The sequence below is a fragment of the Bufo gargarizans genome, chromosome 11 (genome assembly GCF_014858855.1).
Source record: "Bufo gargarizans isolate SCDJY-AF-19 chromosome 11, ASM1485885v1, whole genome shotgun sequence".
Lineage (NCBI taxonomy): Eukaryota > Metazoa > Chordata > Amphibia > Anura > Bufonidae > Bufo > Bufo gargarizans.
Window position 1 is genome coordinate 31,128,992 of NC_058090.1, and position 24,213 is coordinate 31,153,204.

Below are 24,213 nucleotides of genomic sequence, written 5' to 3' on the forward strand. Positions count from 1 at the left end.
GATCCCAAAACCACAGCTTCACTGTGAAGTGGAGGATAATCCACTCAGCTGAGACTGCTGGCTGTGTTTTTATATCCCAAACCAAAACCCGGCCTGAAACGTGGGGAGCAGCCACCCACCCTGGACTTTGGCTGCTCGCAGTAAGAGTTGGCCCAGATCGGCTATACAGCCACAGGGTGTGGAAATAAAATAAAAAAAACTACTTGTCGAAGGACTAAAGCGGGGGCTCGATCTAGTTGTACCTCATGTCAATCTACTTGTCCTGATACAAAAAATAATTTTAAATCAAAACCATATTTCAATGCACCGCAACCCTTTCTTATGCAGGGAGGTGGCGTGCTTGCGTTCCAGTCTTTGTGGTGTGAAATGACTCTAAGTTTAGTCCTTGTTCACACCAGATGATTCTGTCCAGAATGCACATTGCGGCCGGCTCACTATGTTGTGGGGCAGGAGGGGCGTGACGATATATTGAAGTGAATGGCACCGTAGCCACAGCAGCAGACGATAGGATGCACGGGATCGCAAGGCACAATTATGCCTGAGGTCCGGTCACAATGCAGCTTGCAGCATTTTGTTTGGACTGGACCGCAGGCATAATGTGTATTCAAATCATTGGTGGGCAGCGGCAGTTCCAATCAGAGTCCCAGCAGTGTAATGCTGGGGCTCCTATCGGTTACCATGGCAGCCAGGATGCTACTGAAGTCCTTCTGCCATGGTCAGTTACTCAGCAGCATTATACTTACATGTGCTGTGGCCGCCAGCACTACTTCTTCTTGTAACTCACAGGTCTGTGCGGCGCATTGCTTATGCTTATAGCTTATGTGAGTTACAAGAAGGAGGAGCATCGGGCGGCCACAGCGCATGTAAGTATAATGCTGCAGAGTAACTGACCATGGCAGACAGGACTTTAGTAGTGTCCTGGCTGCCATGGTAACCGATCGGAGCCCCAACATTACATTGCTGGGGCTCCGATCGGAACTGCCGCTGCCACCAATGATGGAGGGGGAGGGCGCACTGCCCACCAATGCAAACATTGTAGAAACATTCCCGGCACCTGACCTCTGACAGGGAGCTGCCGTCCGCGCAATTATCCCATCAGGTGCCGCGGATGGCAGCGCTCTGTCAGAGGTGCGTCCCCATTACCATGAGAACACCTTGGGTTTAGAATATACCATCGGATCGGAGTTTTCTCCAATCCGATGGTATATTTTAACTTCAAGCGTCCCCATCACCATGGGAACGCCTCTCCACGCCCAGCTTGTCGCCGATCCAGTGGGTGATGCTCCGGTAAACAAACCTATCTTAGCCCTGTTACTTGCCTGCAGCAGGGCTAAGCTACTGAACAAACTACCTGCCCTGCACCCAGAACTGAATGTCCCAGGCGTCGGACGATATGATTTCCACACCCTTGAGCCATACTAAATAACAAATAGTGTCAGTCAGCACTAACTGCCGCTGACACTTAAAATTACCGTCTCTTACCTCACCAAGGCCAGGATTCTCGGTGACCCATACCTTTTGTCAATGACGGACCCTTGCACATTCCTACATACCTTCCCCCTTTGTTCAACCCTGAGGGGGTAAGCACTTGCCAGACAGTGTACGCGGAACAAGGCATCCGCGTTTCCCTGTAACCTGCCTGCCCTATGTTCCACAGAAAACTTAAAGTTTTGTAAAGACAAGAACCACCTGGTGACCTGAGAATTCCTCTCTTTGGCTTGGCTCATCCACTTGAGAGGGGAGTGGAAGGTCACCAGACGGAACTTTCTTCCCAACAGATAATAGCGGAGAGACTCGAGTGCCCACTTGATGGCCAGGCACTCTCTCTCCACTATACTGTACCTAGTCTCGGCTGGGGTAAGCTTTCGGCTCAGGAAAACAACGGGATGTTCCTCCCCATTAATGTCCTGAGATAGAACAGCTCGAAGGCCTACTTCAGAGGCATCGGTCTGTACCACAAACTCCCTCTTGAAGTCGGCCGTCACCAATATCGGGGACCCACACAGGGCCGACTTCAAAGCGGAGAAAGCCTTTTCCGCCTGCTCATTCCACTGGACCGTCACTGACTTGCATCCCTTCAAAAGGCCTGTCAATGGTGCGGCAACTGTAGCAAAATTGGGGACAAACCTCATATAGTACCCTACCATACCCAGGAACGACTTTACTTGCTGAGTAGTGACAGGTCGGGGCCAATTCCTAATTGCCTCAATTTTGTTCATCTGAGGTTTGATCATTCCGCGCCCAATTACATACCCCAGGTACTTGGTCTCTTCTAACCCTATCGCGAACTTTTTGGGGTTAGCGGTTAGGCCAGCTTTCCTAAGGGAGTCATCTACAGCCTGTACTTTAGGTAGGTGACTTTCCCAGTCGGTGCTATGGACAACGATATCGTCCAGGTACGCTGAAGCGTACCAACGATGTGGAGGGAGTACAATGTCCATTAGTCCTTTGAAACGTGGTGGGAGCGCCATGTAGACAAAAGGGTATTACAGCCCCTCTGGCGTTATAAAAGCCGTTTTTTCCTTGGCAGCCTCCGTCAAGGGTACCTGCCAGTACCCTTTGGTGAGGTCGAACACAGAAAAATACCGGGCTTGGCCTAACTTCTCAATAAGCTCATCTACTCGTGGCATGGCGATATGCGTCAAACATGGACACCTCATTCAGTTTGCGGAAATAGTTACAGAAGCGCAATGTCCCGTCCGGCTTGGGTATTAAGACTATCGGACTGGCCCATTCACTTTTTGATTCCTCAATGACACCTAGCTGGAGCTTTAGCTGCACTTCGTCCGCGATGGCTCGTCGCCGAGACTCGGGTACCCGGTATGGCTTTAACCAGACTTTTGCCTGAGGCTCAGTGACAATGTCATGCCGGATTATGGACATGCATCCAGGGAGGTCCGAGAACACATCCGTGTTCCTACTAATGAACTCCCTGGCTTCCTGAGCCTGTTTAGAGGAGAGGCTGTCAGCAATTTTCACTGTGGCAGCTGCTTCCCTTGCTTCAGACAAAGGGGCTGAGACCGCTTCCCCTAGTAACCCTGGTCATGGGCTGTCTTCCGTACAGGTTTCCCTATGTTTCCAGGGTTTGAGCAGATTCACATGGTACACCTACTCCGGCTTCCGCCTCCCGCCTCCCTGGCTGGTGTACCTTGTATCAAGTACCTCGTAGGGCCCCTGCCACCTAGCTAGGAACTTACTATCTACAGTCGGAACCAGAACCAACACCCGATCACCCGGGTTAAAGTTCCGGACCCGAGCCTGCCGATTATAGACCCTACTCTGGGCTCGCTGGGCTGCCTCTATATGCTCCCTAACCAGAGGCAACACTGTTTCCATCCGTCCCTGCCTCTAGGTAACATACTCAACAACACATTTGTGCGGTGTGGGCTGTTGTTCCCACACCTCTTTGGAGACTTCCATCAGACCACGGGGGTGTCTGCCGTATAGTAGTTCGAAGGGCAAGAACCCAGTAGAGGCCTGGGGCACTTCTCACTCTGCAAACACGAGATAGGGCAGAAGAAGATCCCAGTCCCAAGTCCCATCCTTAGACACCACTCTTTTTAACATATTTTTTAGTGTTTGATTAAACCTCTCTACCAGGCCATCTATTTGCAGATGATACACAGACGTCCGTAGCTGTTTTATGTGGAGTAACTTGACCTTGGACATAAACGGGGTCCCTTGGTCAGTCAGAACCTCCTTAGGCAGACCCACTCGAGGAAACGTCACCATTAACGCCTTGAGCCAGTAGAACCGCTGTAGAATCCGGTCCTGGGTTTTCTGCTGGCCCAGGTGTCCTCCAAGAACATGTTGGGGGGCTAACTCCAACACGAGCTTGTGATATGCCTTGGGCACCTCTAACTGTTCAATATGCTCACCCCGAAGTTGATTTACCTGATACAGCATCTCCTGTTGAACCACAAAACGGGGGAACATAGACTTGGCCCCCGGTTGTTGCAGCTCACCCTCAACTACTACCGCATTTTCCCAGACTCGAGACAGAGTCGGGTCCTGGTGCTGTGCTGTACCAAAGTTATCTCCGTAGATGTTGAGGTCTGCAAACTCCGGACCCGCTGTAAGTTCTCCGCGTCTTCCACCATCACACTTAGTGGGGTTGTCTCCCCCTCTTCCACCGAAGTGGCGGTCACCCCTACCGCTAACCCCTGAGACTCAGTATCCCAGGGTTCTGGTCTCCCCCCTGAGCCGGGCCACTCTGCTAGGGTCACATTTGTCTCCCGGGTATCGGTAACTTTTGTATCCGGCCATAGTGCCGGGAAACCGGGGAAGTCTCTCCCAATTATTAGTTCATAGTGCAACTTTGTGGTGACGGCCACCTCATGAGTCCGCGTGCCGGCCACCGTGAATAGTGACAGCAGGGCGGTGGTATAGTCCTTTAAGTCTCCATGGATGCACACTACGCCTACTTTTCGGCCACTATACTTGGTGGGCCGCACCAGGGCAGCTCTTACCAGGGACACCAGGCTCCCTGAGTCCAGCAGCGCCACTGCCAGGGTATCTCCCACTTGCACCTTGCACAGGTGACTATTGTCTATTGTCTCAGGGTTACTGGATACACACAGCCTCCTGGCATACATTGAGGGGCGGTAGCAAAAGTTAGTGTCCATGGGTTCACCCCAATAGGGACAGTTGGCCCTTATGTGTCCAGGCTCGTGACATCGCCAGCAGACCAGGGGGTACATCCCGCTCGGGTTTGGCTGTCACTAGCCGCCGGGCCTGTGGTGGAGATTTCCGGGGTTTGACTGGCCCCCTCCCAAAAGATCCCCCCTGCATATTTCTGGTGGGCCTCATAGCGCACCGCCAAGTCGACCTACTCTAGAGTATTACCAGGAGACACCTGGCCGATCCAGTGCTGGAGATGATACGGCAAAGCCCTCCAGAACACATCCGCCAACAGGTGGTCCAGCATAGCAGTGGGACTCAGTACGTCAGACTGCAACAATTTTTGCAGCCGGTGTAGCAGATCATAATACTGCGGTCTGGCAGGTTCAGCGGGGTTAAATTCCCACTGACACACTCGCTGGGCCTGGACCAATACATTCACCCCCAGTCTTGCTAGAATCTCACCTTTTACGGTCAGGTAGTCGGCCGCTTGGTCAGCTGGCAGGTCGAAAAACACCTGCTGGGATCCAGATGCCAGGAACGGAGCGACGACCTCAGCCCATTGGTCTCGGGGTAACTTTTCCCGCACAGCCACCTTTTCGAACACCCCCAGATGCGTCTCGATGTCATCCGATTGGGTCATCTAAGGGATCGAACAGCTTCTTGGGCATCTTGGACGTTCTGGGACGCTCCTGCCGCTTGTAATGCCATCACATGCTGTAATAGCAGCTGGTTGGTTTCCTGCTGCTGCTTGTTTGCCTCCCGCTGCTGCAAGTTAGCCTCCATGAGGGCTTTCATGACCGCCTCCATTTTGTCAGGGGATACGGGTCGTAACCTTGCCGGCTTGATAAAAGACATACGTCCGGGGAAAAAACTTAAACTTTTCAGCCTTCAGACCAGCCTCACTGCGTTTGCCCGCATCCGACACCAAATGTGGGGATTTGCTCTGGTAGGCTCCTTTGTGGACGCATTATAGAGGCAATCACAAAGTCTTTAACTTAAATTCAGTGTTTATTCACACAAAAGGCAAAGCAAAATAACAGTTTGTAGTATTTTGTTCACACCATGGATAGTCCACAGAACACAAACGTTCACCTGGTTAGCAGTTTTTCATCAGCCATCCACTGCAGGCTTTAGGGGGCCTGTTTTTCAACAATGCGGCTCTCAGCCCTTTAGTACGGCACACCTCATGCAGATCCCAAAACCACAGCGTCTCCACAGCTTCACTGTGAAGTGGAGGATAATCCACTCAGCTGAGACTGCTGGCTGGGTTTTTATATCCCAAACCAAAACCCGGCCTGAAACGTGGGGAGGAGCCACCCACCCTGCACTTTGGCTGCTCCCAGTAAGAGCCGGCCCGGATCGGTTCTACAGCCATACTAAATAATAATACAATAGATAGACAAACAGACAGATATTAGGTAGGTAGATAGATAGATATTCAAATAGATAGATGAGTAGATAATAGATATTTAATAGATAGATATTAGATATTACATACATACATATTGTACATATAGATATTAGATTTAGATATTAGATACATAGATATTTGATAGATATTAAAATAGATGGGTCGATAATTGATAGATATTTAATAGTTACAGGGATGAGGGGAAAAAAGAACGCAACCGGCACTGCTACATGTGCCTATATGGTCACTGGAGCGCATAAATCACTTGGATCCCGAACATCGTGGACGCGGACAGAACACAGGTGAATGAACAGGCTACAGCTGTTTCGCGCTTGTGAGGCTTGACAAAGCGCAACACAAGCACGAAACAGCTGTAGCCTGTTCATTCACCTGTGTTCTGTCCGCGTCCACGATGTGTATTTGAAAAATAAACTGCAAGCAGCAACTTTGTGACCAGTGGTGAGTGCCGCGGTGCTTTCTTCTTTATGCTAATATTTAATAGTTAGATAGACATTAGATAGATAATAAATAGATGGATATGTAAAATTAAGTAACATGCATTTAGAATATATGAATACCTAGAAATATTGCACATTATAGTTTTTTCCTTGTTTAAAATGCTTAGATGAAATAATATTAAAGGGTTAACAGGAAAATAAAAAAAACAGACATTTACGTCTTCTTGGTTCTGCAAATTCTTTCTGTCCTGAGGGCATACAAAATACCTTCTAAAGTGAAGCAGGTAGCTGGGGATGCAGTTTATTATGCAGGTCATAATCACATCGTGATTCTCAGCTGAAGCTAAAGGTGAGAAATCTGCTCAAGGTCAGCAACCAATGACTACAATAGAGAAGCTGGCCCCTTACTTCCTCTCCTTCTCATAGGAAATTACAGCTTTGCAGCCTAATGGTTTGATGGGCCTTACGTAATTTCTAAGGACAAGCTTTGCCTGAGTCAGTATTAAGTGTAGATGAAGAACAGAAGCCTGGTCTCCTGTGCAGGCCTTGTCCGAGTCCACGATGAAGTGATTTATTGAAGTCTAATCTAATTTAAATCATTGCTCCTCCAGATACCCACATTTCACATGGATATGTTTGCTTAACCTCTCAGCTATTTCCAACTCTCACGGATTAATAATGGTGTCAGAGTGGGAGGAAACAAGTAATCCCAGTTCTTATTTTTATTACATATTTGCTCTAATGCTGAACAGAAGATTCCTTTTAAATGTGACGCTTTCATCTAAAATGAAGCATATGCAATGAAAATATGCCATAGGTAGCACCACCATGGCAGGGGTGGACTGGCCTTACACCCTACAGGGACATTTTTCAGTGGGCCGATGTCCAGGGGGGCCACCCGAGTCCTCCTCATAGCTGTTGGCGAGGTACATAAAGATCTGATGGTCTCAGCATTAATTAATGTAGGAGCATTACTTATGCACCTGGACTCGCCTACAACATTGGGGCCACTTTTGGACTTTTTTTCCAGGGCCACTTTAAATTCCCAGTCCACCCCTATCAATGGAGTCATTTATAAAATGGCTTGCAGTGATTTAATGTTTTTCTTAATGTTTATTGATTTTTCATGTTTAAAGAGCATCATGTCTGACCTGTTGCATGTGTGTGTGCTTGACAGCTGAAGGCATTTGTGTTCGTCCCATGTTCATATGTGCCCGCATTGCTGAGAAATATATGCATATTTCATATATGCAAATTAGTCCTCTCTGCAACTGCTGCACGCTCTCCACTTTGACCGGGCCAGGCAGTGAAAACATCATCACAAATGGTCATGTCAATAAAAGTGCAGAGGGAACAGCAGTTGCAGAGAAAGTAGAGCCTCTAGGTCTAATGGTAATGCCCCGTTTCTCTGATTTGAGTTGTTCATGTGCTCTTTTCTTCTCTATCCTCTTCAGACCATCATGTCGACTTCTTCTGGCTAGTTGGCGAGTTGTCGGTGTAGAATTTGCTGCCCAGACAAAAAAGAGCAGTGAAATCATCACACCTTTAGTATAGACGATATAGGTGGCTTTTTTTTCCTATACGAGTGAGTGACGAGGCAAGGAGGAGATGGCCCTTTGCTCCAACATAATTTTTTAACTGCTTTTGCATCCAGAGGTGCACAGTTTACCCTATAGTACAGTCTGGAGATAGAAAAGCTGAACATTGAAAAATATTCTATATATACAATATATATATATATATATATATATATATAATACCAAATAACGCAGCAGCACAGTGAGACCGTGTGTACTGGGTGCAACTCATCACAGAGGTCGGCTTCTCCTCCACAATATGTACTTTCCAAAGAACGAGGCAGCACTTCCAGATTTCGGTGACGGGGTGTAGACCCCAAACTTTATTCCCCAGCAACGTTTCGGCCTACTCAATGAGGCCTTTGTCAAGCTATACAACAGTGCAAAACACAGGGTATATATACCCACAAATCAGTGCAGTCACATAGTGCAATTAGTGAGTTCACATGTTCACAATAATAAAATCACATGATTTCCATCAGTGTTACGTCACATGATACTCTGTGTCAAATCCATAGTAACATTAAATCCATATAAATACAAAATATAAAAGACATTTCAGTGATTATGCGATCGATGATATACAGTGCAAGGAGTGCTTCCTATACATATATCTATATCCCTTGTGGTCCAACACAGAGGAACCAAGGGTCTATCTCAAGCAACATACCAAAAGTGCTCAGTGTATATAAAGGGTTAAAAAACTTTTAAGAAGGGTACAGCTGTATCCTATAGAATTTAAAATAGTGGCGCCTACCATCAATGGTTCTAACGTGGACGTGAGCGCTGGCGTCCCCATCTCCGCCGTGCGCATGCGTCGGGCCAGACAGTCCTCCCCCTCCTCCCGACTGACGCAACGCACCCACGCTCTCGCGTTCCCTGGAGCGCAGCGTCACACCGCGGAGCGCATCATACGCCTTGCAGTGAAGAGAGGAGAGTAAGGGCATGTGACACAGCTACATTCACACTGCGTCGAGGGGGCGTGCCAGTGGCTATGGCAACCTGGGATGTTTACAGCACAGTAAGGACATCAGTGGGGGCATCCGGACCGTCACATAAATGCTCTTTGGCTGCTCCTAGTAAGAGCCGGCCCGGATCGGCTTTACAGCCTTACTAAATAACCAATAGTGTCAGTCAGCAGTAGCTGCCGCTGACACTTAAAATTACCGACTCTTACCTAACCGAGGCCAGGAACCTCGGTGACACATTTCTTCCGTCAATGACAGCCCTTTGCGCTTTTCTACATACCTCCCCCCCTTTGTTCAACCCTGGTGACCCCAGAATTTCTCTCTTTGGCTTGGCTCATCCACTTGAGAGGGGAGTGGTCTGTCTCCACTTGAGGGACCCACACAGGGCCAACTTCATAGCGGAGAAAGCCTTTTCCGCCTGCTCATTCCACTGACTTGTGTCCCTTCAGAAGGCCTGTCAATGGTGCAGCGACTGTAGCAAAGTGGGGGACAAACCTCATATAGTATCCCACCATTCCCAGGAACGACTTTACTTGCCAAGAAATGACCGGTCGTGGCTAATTCCAAATTTTTGTTTTGTTTACCTGAGGTTTAATAATTCCGCGCCCAATTACATACCACATGTACTTGGTCTCTTCTAACCCTATTGCGCACTTTTTTGGATTAGCGGTTAAGCCAGCCTTTCTAAGGGAGTCCACTACAGCCAGTACTTTAGGTAGGTGACTTTCCCAGTTGGTGCTGTGGATAAAAATATCGTCCAGGTATGCCAAAGTGTACCAACGATGTGGACGGAGTACTATGTCTATTAGTCTTTGAAACGTGGCGGGAGCGCCATGTAGACCAAAGGGTAATACCTTGTACTGATACAGCCTCTTTTGCTTGATGAAAGCCGTTTTTTCCTTGGCAGCCTCCTTCAAGGGTACCTGCCAGTACCCTTTGGTGAGGTCGAACACAGAAAAATATGGGGCATGGCCTAACTTCTCAATAAGCTCATCTACTTGGGGCATGGGATATGCGTCAAACTTGGACACCTCATTCAGTTTGCAGAAGTCGTTACAGAAGCGCAATGTCCCATCCGGCTTGGATATTAAAACTATCGTACTGGCCCATTCACTTTTTGACTCTTCTATGACACCTAGCTGTAGAATTAGCTACACTTCCTCCTCGATGGCTCGTCGCCGAGCCTCGGGTACCCAGTATTGTTTTAACCGGACTTTTGCCTGAGGCTCAGTGATCATGTCATGTCGGATTATAGAACTGCGTCCAGGAAGGTCCGAGAACACATCCGTGTTCCGACTAACTAACTCCCTGGCCTCCTGAGCCTGTTTAGAGGAGAGGCTGTCAGCAATTTTCACTGTAGCAGCCGCTTCCCTTGCGTCAGACAGAGGGACCAAATCCGCTTCCCCTAGAAACCGTGGACGTGGGCTGTCTTCCGTACAGGTTTCCCTATGTTTCCAGGGTTTGAGCAGATTCACATGGTACACCTGCTCCGGCTTTCGCCTCCCCGACTGATGTACCTCGTAATCTACCTCTCCAATTTTTTCAAGTACCTCGTAGGGCCCCTGCCACCTAGCTAGGAACTTACTGTCTAGGGTTGGTACCAGCTCCAATACCCGATCACCCGGGTTAAAGTTCCGGATCCGAGCCTGCCGATTATAGACCCTAGTCTGGGCTCGCTGCGCTGCCTCTAGTGCTGGAGAGGGTATGGCAAAGCCCTCCAAAACACATCTGCCAAAATACACGCGTTAAAAATGAATGTACTCCCTAGGATTCTATATCTTCTTAGGACCATCCCCATCCCGCTACCGTGTGTGTTCTTCAAAACCATGAGATCTATGTTTCTAGATTTCATATGGGCTGGGGCTTCACCTAGGCTGGGGATCAGGTTCCTCTTCAGAGCTAAGGACAGGGGTGGAGTTGGTGTCCCTGATATTAAGCTTTATCATAGAGCGGCAATTCTTGCGTACATATTAGATTGGTTCCACAACGGTTCCAACAAGAGGTGGGTTGGGTTTGAGAGAAGTGAGATAGAAGTCCCCCCTCAAAATCTTCTGTGGGTACCCAAAAATTCACGTAGTGGTGGACTCCCGTTTATCACGGCTGGTGTGCTGCAAGTTTGGGATAGGTGTGCGGCTGCATTGGGTTGCTCGACCTTCCCGAGTCCTATGACGCCAATTTTTGATAATCCAGCTTTCCCGTTGGGTAGGGGAAGGAGGGAAATACTGGGTTTTCGCAAGGAGGAAGGTATTAGAGTACGTCAACTGATCTCGGGGAGCTCTATCCGTACTTTAGATGACTTGCCAGGTTGTGGGAATAGAGGGGCGTGGATTCTGTATAGTGGGTTGAGGAATTTCATACTATCCTTAGGAACGTTTCAAGCTCTTGCTAGGGATCTGACCCCCTTTGAGGCAGTATGTTTACAATCGTCTCCACCTACGCATTTAGTGTCTCTTGTGTACGGGCTGCTTCAGGAGAATGTTGGACCTCCCTCTTCCTTGCCTTCCGTTCGGGCCTGGGAGAGTGAACTTGGAAAAGTGTTCTCTACTGATCAATGGGCGAAATCATTTGTGTTGTCTCACAAGTCCTCCATATGCTGTGGGGTGCAAGAAAATATTTTTAAGGTCCTTTCTAGGTGGTATAGGACCCCCGCTATTTTACATTCCTTTTTTCCAGAGTGCTCTGACTTGTGTTGGGGATGTTTGGAGGAGGTGGGTACAATGTCCCATATATGGTGGCAGTGTAAGAAAATTGTTCCCTTCTGGTCTGCTCTAAACAAGTTGTACAACTGTGTGTCGGGCTCGACAACAGTTTGGACTCTGGAGGAAGCTTTGCTATCAATGTTTACCGGCTCCATTCAGGTAGCTAGGAAGGGCCTCCTGAGATTTTTTATGCAGGCGGCTCGTGTGGTGTTGCCAAGACATTGGAAATCTCGGGATGTCCCAAAGACGAAAGAATGGTTAGAGACGTTTGAGAATATGCGCAGAATGGAGGAATTGATTGCTGAAGATGCAGGACTAGATCAGAAATATTTGAAATTGTGGACGCCATGGCTTTTGTTCAAAGGGTCCCAGGAGTTCTCTGATTGGCTGGAACGGACCAGTTCATCTTCGGTTATCTCAGAATGATGCTGTTTGTTTTTATGGAAGATACCTTGTTGTTTGTCTTTACCCTTATGTGTTGTATGTGTGATGTCTGAGTTTGTCTGCCCCGTATGTCTTGTTTACATGTTTATGCATAGGTTTCAGGAAATACTCTGTGTCGGGGGTTTTGTAATTGTGCGATCACCTATGTTCAGATTGTGTAACCCTATTGCTGATATTATTATTATTTGTGATTTGATTTCCACATTGTACTGGTACATGTTATTACATATTCAACCTTAATAAAATGATTGAACAACAAAACAAAAATCAAAAAATACTTGCTGGGGACCAGACGCCAGGAACGGAGCGATGACCTCAGCCCACTGGTCTCGGGGTAACTTTTCCCTCATGTCCACCTTTTCGAAGACTGCTAGATAGGTCTCGACGTCATCCGAGGGGGTCATCTTAGGGATCGCCGTGCAGACAACTTTCCGGGCATCGTGGACGTTCTGGGACGCTCCTGCCGCTTGCAAGGCCATTACATGTTATAGCAGCTGGTTAGTTTCTTGTTGCTGCTTGTTAGACTCCCGCTGCTGCAAGTTAGCCTCGACGAGGGCTTTTACGACCACCTTCATTTTGTCAGGGGACACGGGTCGTAACCTTGCCGGCTTAATGTAGGACATGCACTTGTGTCGGGGAAAAACTAATATTTTTCAGCCTTCAGGCCTGCCTCGCTGTGTTTGCCCACATCTGACACCAATTCTGGGGATTTGCTCTGGTAGATAGGCTTGCGGACGCAGTATAGAGGCTTCGACAACGTCTTTAACTTAAACAGTTCAGTGTTTTATTCACAAATAAGGAAAGTGACAACAAAAAGTCAGTTTCAAGGAAAAAACTGTCAGTCCAAACAGGATAGCAGGCCTTAATCCCGGCCCAAACTCTCAGGCCCCAACACAGAGACTGGCAAAGCTCCATTGTCAGATGGAGGATAATCCACACCAGCTGAGATTGCTTGCTGGGTTTTATATCCCTAACCAAAACCTGGCCTGGAACGTGGGGAACAGCCACCCAACATGCACTTTAGCTGCTCCCAGTAAGAGCCTGCCCGGATAGGCTTTACAGCCACACTAAATAACCAATAGTGTCAGTCAGCCCCTTGTGCTTTCCTACAATTTATATATATATAGCTTGATAAAGGCCTCATTGAGCAGGCCGAAACGTCGCTTGGATTAAAGTTTGGGGTCTTCACCCGTACACTAAAAGCTGGAAGTGCTGCCTCGTTATTTCATCTTTGTATATCGTGGAGGAAGAGCCTACCTCTGTGGGGATTTGCACCCAGTCCACCAACTCTGACTGTGCTGCTGCATTATCTGTGTTTTATATATATATGTATATATATATATATATATATATATATAAATAACAAAAAAGGAGAACCAGCAGCACAAGACAAAAATTGTGGCAGGTGCAATATCCTCAAAGCCGCAGGCTCAAACGGCTATACGTAAATCTAGATAGCAAAAAGATGAGGCAGCACTCCGACATAAGGTGAAAGCAAACGTGGATCCTTTATTCCCCTCTGCAACGTTTCAACCGCTCATTGCGGTCTTTATCAAGCATGTTATACAAGTGTCATACAGGGTTATATATACCCAAAGTGCATTGTGGTAATACAAGTGGAAATTATTCAATTATGTGAATATAAACATAGAGAAACAGCTCAATAAAACAAAAAATTATCACAGGGATGAAGCCAGCATCCCAGTGATATCATACAATTTGTACATATAGTGAAAAATATTAGTATCCATGATCATATTGATGCCATAGCATAAGTACTCTTAAGTAACACTCATTGTATAAGTGGTACACCACATGTGTAATCGTGTCGATAATAATCATGATTTAAAAACATTCAGCAAACTCACACAACGGTAGATGACCACCGGCGCCAAAATCCGCGTCCTCATTAACCAACAGCGCATGTCCGGTCACCTAGCAACGCCCCCCAAACAGAACAAGACAAGCGGCGTCACTCCAGTCACGGGACAGATCACATGCTCACGGGACAGATCACATGCTCGACCACATGACTATCGCAACACACAGATGCCACGTCAGAGGGCGGCGTCAGACTACGTCACCGAGGAGGGGCAGCACCGAAAGTCAAGGTGAAAACGACGTCAGCTAGCTGGCGCCGTTGTCACGGTGACCATCCGCACAAGCCCGCCCAGAAGACGCGTCAAAGCCAGGGAAGGAAATGCGCCACTGGAAAACACAGAGAGTAGGTGAAAACAAAGGGCACAATCCAATTAAATAATCCGATTAAATAATCAGCAAAACAGAGATATATCTATATATAACTGTCCACATCGGAGATGTGTAGACTATATTATATTATACTAGATTGCTGTGATGGCTAATCAAGATAAGAGTGAACGTGGTACAGTGTATAACAGCACCATATAAGATCAATTTAAGATCGGTGCCATACAGCTCAATATACTAGAAGAAAGGAGAAAAAGAAGGGAGGAGCCAACGGTTAACTCATTTCCATGATAATAACCAAAAGCTCATAGCGGGTAGGAGGTCAAGGACATATCAGTGCCCCGTACCCCAATACCCAATTACACCCCATAATCTCCAAAGGATAAACAAGGAGAAGACCACCACTACATGTAAAGAGCCATCAACAGACAACTAATATAGTAATTATAGATATTTATTTTCATATATATCTCAGTTATGTAGTATCCAGTTATTGTGCCCCATGGATCCCCCCAATCATGAGATGACATAAACGGAGAACCGCAGGATTCCTGGACCGCAGTACATCAAAACCGCTGCCAAAGCATTGATAGAAGTAATCTAAAAGAAGAAACAAAGAACGGTTTAAACAACTGTAAAACCAAAAATCGTAACAAATAGTGAGATAGATGACACTTATACGTCTCACACCTACACAGGCACAATAGGAAAGAGAAAAGGAGCAGAGTCGATCGGCGAGCAACACATTATATCACACTCCACTTAAAGTCAACATTAAGACCATTGGGTCTAAGAGAGTCGAGGCGATGGATCCATCTAAGCTCCCTCTGTTTGAGGGCCCTAATCCTATCACCTCCCCTCCTAGACTGAGTAATCTGATCCAGAATCATAAATTTAAGATCCTTCTCTTTATGATTAGCTTCAACGAAATGTTTAGGGACTGGCAGATCTTTTCTCTTGCGTCTAATTGAGAAACGATGATTGTTGAGACGTGTCTTCATGTCACATGTGGTCTCCCCAACATATAGGAGACCACATGGACAGGAGAGCACATACACGACAAACGAACTGTCACATGTCAGATAATGACCAATGGTATAGGGGACACCTGTCTGAGGATGGATAAACCTTGTCACCCTTGGTCATGTAGGAACAATTTACACAACTAAGACAGGGATAACTACCTTTTTTACGTGATCCGATGTATGTTTGTGTCAAACCTTTACTGGGAATATCAGCCCTGACCAGTTTATCACGAAAACTGGTAGGGCGTTTATATGAAAAAAGTGGGGGTACAGTGAATGCAGTGATGTTCGGGAGATTGCTCTTGAGGATGGACCAATGTTTGCGGACAATTTTAGCAATACATCCACTCTGCTCAGAATAAGTGGATATAAATGGAATTCTCTCCACCTTTATTTTGTTTCACCAATGGTGATTGATGTATACTTTTAACCTTATTTAGATGTTTATCAATGACCTGGGAAGGATAACCACGTGCCCTGAACTTCTGTGTCATTTGTGCATATCGAACAGGTAATTTATCAGTATCCTGCACCACCCTCTTAACCCTAAGAAGTTGACTGTACGGCAATGAGTTGATAGGTCGACCTAGGATGACAACTGCTATAGTGCAATAATGTATTGCAATCTGTAGGCTTAGTATAGATATCGGTCAATAAGTTTATCTCCAACTACCGTAAACAGTGGTGTCAAGAAATTGTACTTGAGTCTCAGAATAGACCAGGGTAAATTGAATGTCAGGATCCAATCCATTCAAGAAATCATGAAATGACTCCAGTGAAACTGGGTCACCATGCCAAATGAGGAAGACATCGTCTATGTATCGCCACCACCCCAGTACCTTACTGAAGTGGTGGGACACATAGACAAGGTCCTCCTCAAGGGCCGCCATGAAGACATTGGCGTAGGTGGGCGCCACAGTTAGACCCCATAGCGGTCCCTCTCAATTGCAGATAGAAACTATCCAGGAACAAAAAATAATTGTTCTTTAGAACCAGATCCAACAACTGGACAATGAAGTCCTGACAATCACAAGAGTAGTTACCTCCAGATAGTTGTCTCTGGACAGCAGATAAACCTCTTGCATGATCGATGGAGGTATATAAACTGGTGACGTCAAAGGACGCCACCAGACATCCATCAGGTAATTTGATATTGGAGATCTTGTCAAGGAAATCCCCAGTGTCCCTGATGTAGGATCTGGCACCGACTGCAAAGTGGCGAAGCAAACGATCTAAAAAAATAGAGATGTTAGAAAAAATGGATCCGGTTCCAGCAACAATGGGCCGGCCAGGTGGATCTAGCATAGATTTGTGTATCCTAGGTAACACATATATGACGGGTGTCCGTGGCTGTGGTATGATCAAAAAAGAATAAAGCTCATTGTCAATGATGCCCTGACACAATGCTGCATCAAGGACCCCCCTGATACAACGGGCAATATCAAATCTCGGATCACCCGTCAGGACCCTGTACACATTACCATCATTCAATTGTCTCCTAATCTCCTGTATATACTTAGGGGTGTCCATAACAACAACCGCACCCCCCTTGTCAGCAGGTTTGATCGTGAGGCTGTTGTTATGGCATAGTCCCTCAAGTACAGCAATCTCAGAAGTGGTCATATTAGGATGCCTCAATGGCATATCAACAACCTCATTATGTAGGGCGGCTATATCAACAGCAATAGCCTTTTTGAAGGTGTCAAGTACCGGTAAATTACTAGATGGTGAAAAATCACTTTTGGTATAAAGACCTACTGCCCCCAGTTTCAACTCAGAGTGAGTCAAACGATCAGTGGATTGGTCAGAAGGAGGACGATCAGCAAACCATAATTTCAATTCAATATTTCTATACAGGCGCTGCAGATCGACCTCTAACTGAAACCAATCCACTTTGGTGGAGGGACAGAAGGACAAACCTTTAGAAAGAACTTTGATCTGTACATCAGATAAACATACTGAAGAGATATTTACCACAGTTAACACATAATCAGATGCACTAGTCATAGGACTTAATTCGCTTTCCTGCGCCGAGCCATGGGTTGCACCAGTTTGGGCGATTTTTGCTTTCCGCCATCTATGATGCCTGGTGCCACCCCGTCTGGTTCTTTTGACGGCAAAGGGCCCATCTCTAAAAAAGGCTGAGTGGAGGAAGGATCATAAGAGGATGTTGCCCCGGAATGTCCAGGTGGTTGTGATTTCCGATTGAAAGGACGATATGCAGACATTGGTTTCTTAGGCCCATCACTCTGCCATGTATAGACTTTCCCCTTTATATAATCATCCAGCATCACGCTGCCACTTTTTTCTTTTAGTAGATTCTTGTTCTTTAATGAATTTAGCTAGATGTTCCATACAACTGTCGTCATAGGTTTTCCAATCCTCAGGTCCCATCATGGTTTTAAGAGCTGACATAGTTTCAGATTGTCGTTTCTTGCTTACCGACAGTTCCTGCTGTAAGTATTCAAGATTGAGCAAAATTATATCGAAGGCATATTTATTAGATATCTGGATAAATTTTTGAGCAAAGGCTGATTCCGCCGGAAATAAATTGGGTTTGAGTTGCGAGCGGATCCCTCTAGGGATTCTATGCTCTTTGAAATATTGTCCCAGAGTCATTAGATGCAGATCAGTTGAGGCAATTTTCTTGGCATCAGCCTCATAGCATTTTTTCAGATCAATCAAGGGTCGGAGTGGATAAAAATAACGGCTCACTTACCAGACCCTGTAAAGATCCTTTCCTCATCGTCTCTAGTGTAAGTGAAGACATCAGGGGGATCCATGAAGGTAATAATAAGCACTTTAAGAGTTGGTGCAAGCTGGAGAGAGTCCAAGTAATACAAATAACAAAAAAGAGAGAACCAGCAGCACAAGACAAAAATTGTGGCAGGTGCAGTATCCTCAAAGCCGCAGGCTCAAACGGCTATACGTAGATCTAGATAGCAAAAGAATGAGGCAGCACTCCGACATAAGGTGAAAGCAAACGTGGATCCTTTATTCCCCTCTGCAACGTTTCAACCGCTCATTGCGGTCTTTATCAAGCATAGTTATACAAGTGTCATACAGGGGTATATATACCCAAGGTGCATTGTGATAATACAAGTGGAAATTATTCAATTATGTGAATATAAACATAGAGAAACAGCTCAATAAAACAAAAAATTATCACAGGGATGAAGCCAGCATCCCAGTGATATCATACAATTTGTACATATAGTGAAAAATATTAGTATCCATGATCATATTGATGCCATAGCATAAGTACTCTTAAATAACACTCATTGTATAAGTGGTACACCACATGTGTAATCGTGTCGATAATAATCATGATTTAAAAACATTCAGCAAACTCACACAACGGTAGATGACCACCGGCGCCAAAATCCGCGTCCTCATTAACCAACAGCGCATGTCCGGTCACCTAGCAACGCCCCCCAAACAGAACAAGACAAGCGGCGTCACTCCAGTCACGGGACAGATCACATGCTCACGGGACAGATCACATGCTCTACCACATGACTATCGCAACACACAGATGCCACGTCAGAGGGCGGCGTCAGACTACGTCACCGAGGAGGGGCAGCACCGAAAGTCAAGGTGAAAACGACGTCAGCCAGCTGGCGTCGTTGCCACGGTGACCATCCGCACAAGCCCGCCCAGAAGACGCGTCAAAGCTAGGGAAGGAAATGCGCCACTGGAAAACACAGAGAGTAGGAGAAAACAAAGGGCACAATCCAATTAAATATTCAGATTAAGTAATCAGCAAAACAGAGATATATCCATATACAACTGTCCACATCAGAGCTGTGTAGACTATATATACTAGATTGCTGTGATGGCTAATCAAAATAGAGTGGACGTGGTTCAGTGTATATCAGCACCATATAAGATCAATTTAAGATCGGTGCCATACAACTCAATATACTAGAAGAAAGAGAAAAAGAAGGGAGGAGCCAACGGTTAACTAATTTCCATGATAATAACCAGAAGCTCATTCAGGGTAAGAGTTCAAGGACATATCAGTGCCCCGTACCCCAACACCCAATTACACCCCATAATCTCAAAAGGATAAACAAGAAGAGGACCACCACTACATGTATAGAGCCATCAACAGACAACTAATATAGTAATTATAGATATTTATTTTCATATATATCTCAGTTATGTAGTATCCAGTTATTGTGCCCCATGGATCCCCCCAATCATGAGATGACATAAACGGAGAACCGCAGGATTCCTGGACCGCAGTACATCAAAACCGCTGCCAAAGCATTGATAGAAGTAATCTAAAAGAAGAAACAAAGAGCGGTTTAAACAACTGTAAAACCAAAAATCATAGCAAATAGTGAGATAGATGACACTTATACATCTCACACCTACACAGGCACAATAGGAAAGAGAAAGGAGCAGAGTCGATCGGCGAGCAACACATTATATCACACTCCACTTAAAGTCAACATTAAGACCATTGGGTCTAAGAGAGTCGAGGCGATGGATCCATCTAAGCTCCCTCTGTTTGAGGGCCCTAATCCTATCACCTCCCCTCCTAGACTGAGTAATCTGATCCACTTTTTTCATATAAACGCCCTACCAGTTTTCGTGATAAACTGGTCAGGGCTGATATTCCCAGTAAAGGTTTGACACAAACATACATCGGATCACGTAAAAAAGGTAGTTATCCCTGTCTTAGTTGTGTAAATTGTTCCTACATGACCAAGGGTGACAAGTTTATCCATCCTCAGACAGGTGTCCCCTATACCATTGGTCACTATCTGACATGTGACAGTTCGTTTGTCGTGTATGTGCTCTCCTGTCCATGTGGTCTCCTATATGTTGGGGAGACCACATGTGACATGAAGACACGTCTCAACAATCATCGTTTCTCAATTAGACGCAAGAGAAAAGATCTGCCAGTCCCTAAACATTTCGTTGAAGCTAATCATAAAGAGAAGGATCTTAAATTTATGATTCTGGATCAGATTACTCAGTCTAGGAGGGGAGGTGATAGGATTAGGGCCCTCAAACAGAGGGAGCTTAGATGGATCCATCGCCTCGACTCTCTTAGACCCAATGGTCTTAATGTTGACTTTAAGTGGAGTGTGATATAATGTGTTGCTCGCCGATCGACTCTGCCTTTTTCCTTTCCCATTGTGCCTGTGTAGGTGTGAGACGTATAAGTGTCATCTATCTCACTATTTGTTACGATTTTTGGTTTTACAGTTGTTTAAACCGTTCTTTGTTTCTTTCTTTTAGATTACTTCTATCAATGCTTTGGCAGCGGTTTTGATGTACTGCGGTCCAGGAATCCTGCGGTTCTCCGTTTATGTCATCTCATGATTGGGGGGATCCATGGGGCACAATAACTGGATACTACATAACTGAGATATATATGAAAATAAATATCTATAATTACTATATTAGTTGTCTGTTGATGGCTCTATACATGTAGTGGTGGTCTTCTCCTTGTTTATCCTTTGGAGATTATGGGGTGTAATTGGGTATTGGGGTACGGGGCACTGATATGTCCTTGACCTCTTACCCGCTATGAGCTTTTGGTTATTATCATGGAAATGAGTTAACCGTTGGCTCCTCCCTTCTTTTTCTCCCTTCTTCTAGTATATTGAGCTGTATGGCACCGATCTTAAATTGATCTTATATGGTGCCGTTATACACTGTACCACGTTCACTCTTATTTTGATTAGCCATCACAGCAATCTAGTATAATATAATATAGTCTACACATCTCCGATGTGGACAGTTATATATAGATATATCTCTGTTTTGCTGATTATTTAATCGGATTATTTAATTGGATTGTGCCCTTTGTTTTCACCTACTCTCTGTGTTTTCCAGTGGCGCATTTCCTTCCCTGGCTTTGACGCGTCTTCTGGGCGGGCTTGTGCGGATGGTCACCGTGACAACGGCGCCAGCTAGCTGACGTCGTTTTCACCTTGACTTTCGGTGCTGCCCCTCCTCGGTGACGTAGTCTGACGCCGCCCTCTGACGTGGCATCTGTGTGTTGCGATAGTCATGTGGTCGAGCATGTGATCTGTCCCGTGAGCATGTGATCTGTCCCGTGACTGGAGTGACGCCGCTTGTCTTGTTCTGTTTGGGGGGCGTTGCTAGGTGACCGGACATGCGCTGTTGGTTAATGAGGACGCGGATTTTGGCGCCGGTGGTCATCTACCGTTGTGTGAGTTTGCTGAATGTTTTTAAATCATGATTATTATCGACACGATTACACATGTGGTGTACCACTTATACAATGAGTGTTACTTAAGAGTACTTATGCTATGGCATCAATATGATCATGGATACTAATATTTTTCACTATATGTACAAATTGTATGATATCACTGGGATGCTGGCTTCATCCCTGTGATAATTTTTTGTTTTATTGAGCTGTTTCTCTATGTTTATATTCACATAATTGAATAATTTCCACTTGTATTACCACAATGCACTTTGGGTATATATACCCCTGTATGACACTTGTATAACATGCTTGATAAAGACCGCAATGAGCGGTTGAAACGTTGCAGAGGGGAATAAAGGATCCACGTTTGCTTTCACCTTATGTCGGAGTGCTGCCTCATCTTTTTGCTATCTATATATATATATATATATATACACAGTGGATATAAAAAGTCTACATACCCCTGTTAAAATGTCAGGTTTCTGTGCTGTAAAAAAAATTAGACAAAGATAAATGATTTCAGAACTTTTTCCACCTTTAATGTGACCTATAAACTGTACCACTCAATTGAAAAACTGTTCTGGTTCTGACAAAGCTGCCAGTTCAGTTGATGTACTGCTCCAAATTAATTAATTAAGATACGTGCACGGAGAGATCAGACAGACAACTCACTACATGGAGTTAATCAGTATCTCTGGTTTATTTCTGAAAACAACATGGGTTTCATGAGAGGAGGGAGTGGGAGGGGGGTGAATGATAAAGTATATATTTTCTATTGGCTATGAACTCTCTACTTTTCTGTAACCTTGACGGCCAGAGGAAATTCCTTCTCCCTCCCCCCCTTGTTCCTGGGTGAAACCGTTACTTCTTTCTTTGTAGCTGCTTGCTTGAGCTGAACGGAAACCACAAAGAAACACATGATAAAAACACAAAGTAAGATTCTAGTTTATAGGTGTTGGCTGAATGCCTGGCCACCATCTTAGCTCAACAAGCAAGTATCCATTTTGTATCAATAGTCCATAACAGTCCCCCCTTGGAGACTTGATTGTAGACTTTCCCTTCGCCTAGCGAATCCCCTGGGCATACCATTCGTATCCTCTTCACCCGCAGTGGCGACAACCTACCCCTTATAGGTAGGCTCCCGGTTGCTCGGACTTGTGGTAATACCCTGGGATTCATCTCACCCTATCTCAGCCAGGCATCATTGTGAGGAGGGGGAGCTGTGTTGAACGATGTTTCCTTCTGTCCTTCTTCATCAGTAGAGGAGCATAATAGGTCGTTCATCAGTTTTCTTCATTCTTTTTGAAAAGCGGGTCACACAAATAAGAACGAGCTTAATCACTACATATATCACCAATATTATTAGGGCTACCTGCAATATTACCTGGACAATTCCCATGAGCCAACCCCCAATACCTTTGAACCAGTTATTGGGGTTAAGGGAAGAGAAGGTATCAGACCACCATGTATCTTTATCAGCTTTATGTGCAGTCCAGCCATTTATCTCTTAAATCCGCCATTTTCTCTATACCCACCTTAACTTGCAAATTACCCTGCGGGTCTATGTAATGGCAACAAGAGGGTCCCACAACCTGGCACATACCTCCATCTTTAGCTGTAACATAATCTAGAACTAATGTGTGTTGGTTGGTGACAATGATTAACTGGTTTTGCACAATGTTTGAGGTATTCATAAGTCTCATCACTTCCCATATTTGGTCATCCAGGTAGTCTGTTGCTACTACCAGATGATCCCACATCTGCGCTATCATGGGATATATGAAGATGGAACTAACAATTTTGTTGGTAATGCTCATCTCTACTACATGTGGCTTGCCATTTGGTCTGGGTGTGTTATCTTTGGCCCTATGATACAAGGTGTGTTTAGGTACTGCATTTATGCCAATTTCAGAGTGTGGTACTATAAAGGTGGCAGGAGTAAGCCTGGCGATGGTGCACAGTCCTGTGACATTCTCGGATAACCATTTGTACACTTTGTGTCCACAAACTAAGTATATGTCGTCTGGAACTGCTACTGCTGTGCCATTGAATAATCGGGTAATTAGTTTGGCTAATTGTGTCCCTTTCGCCAACTCATATCCTTTTGACTGACTTTCGGTGTCGTTAGCTAATATACCTGTCAGGAGATCCTGTACAGTACGGTTGTTACAGGGCAGATCCTTTCCGTTCTCAGCATCTACACCAATACACTGCACGTGGCTGTCTGTTTTTGAATCATTGCAACCTGAGTGTATGTGTGGACTAAATGTCATACCTTTGGTTTGTACTTGGAGACAATAACAGTGTGTCCAGCTAGGAAAACATGTGACATTAGCCCAGTGTCCCATTCATTACCCAGTGGCGTGAACACTGCAGATATGCCCACTGTCAAAGTCATGATCAGTATGTGAATCCTCATGGCTTATTGTTCCAGGGTCGTCGGGACAGCCTTTACTCTTTTACAATGTGAGGCGTGGATCCAGGTAAGCCTCCCTTCGAGTTTCACAGAGGTCGGGGTAGTCAGCAACACCTGGTAAGGCCCCTTGTATCGTGGTTCGAGGGTGTTTCTGACGTGTTTCTTGACCACCACCCACTCTCCAGGTT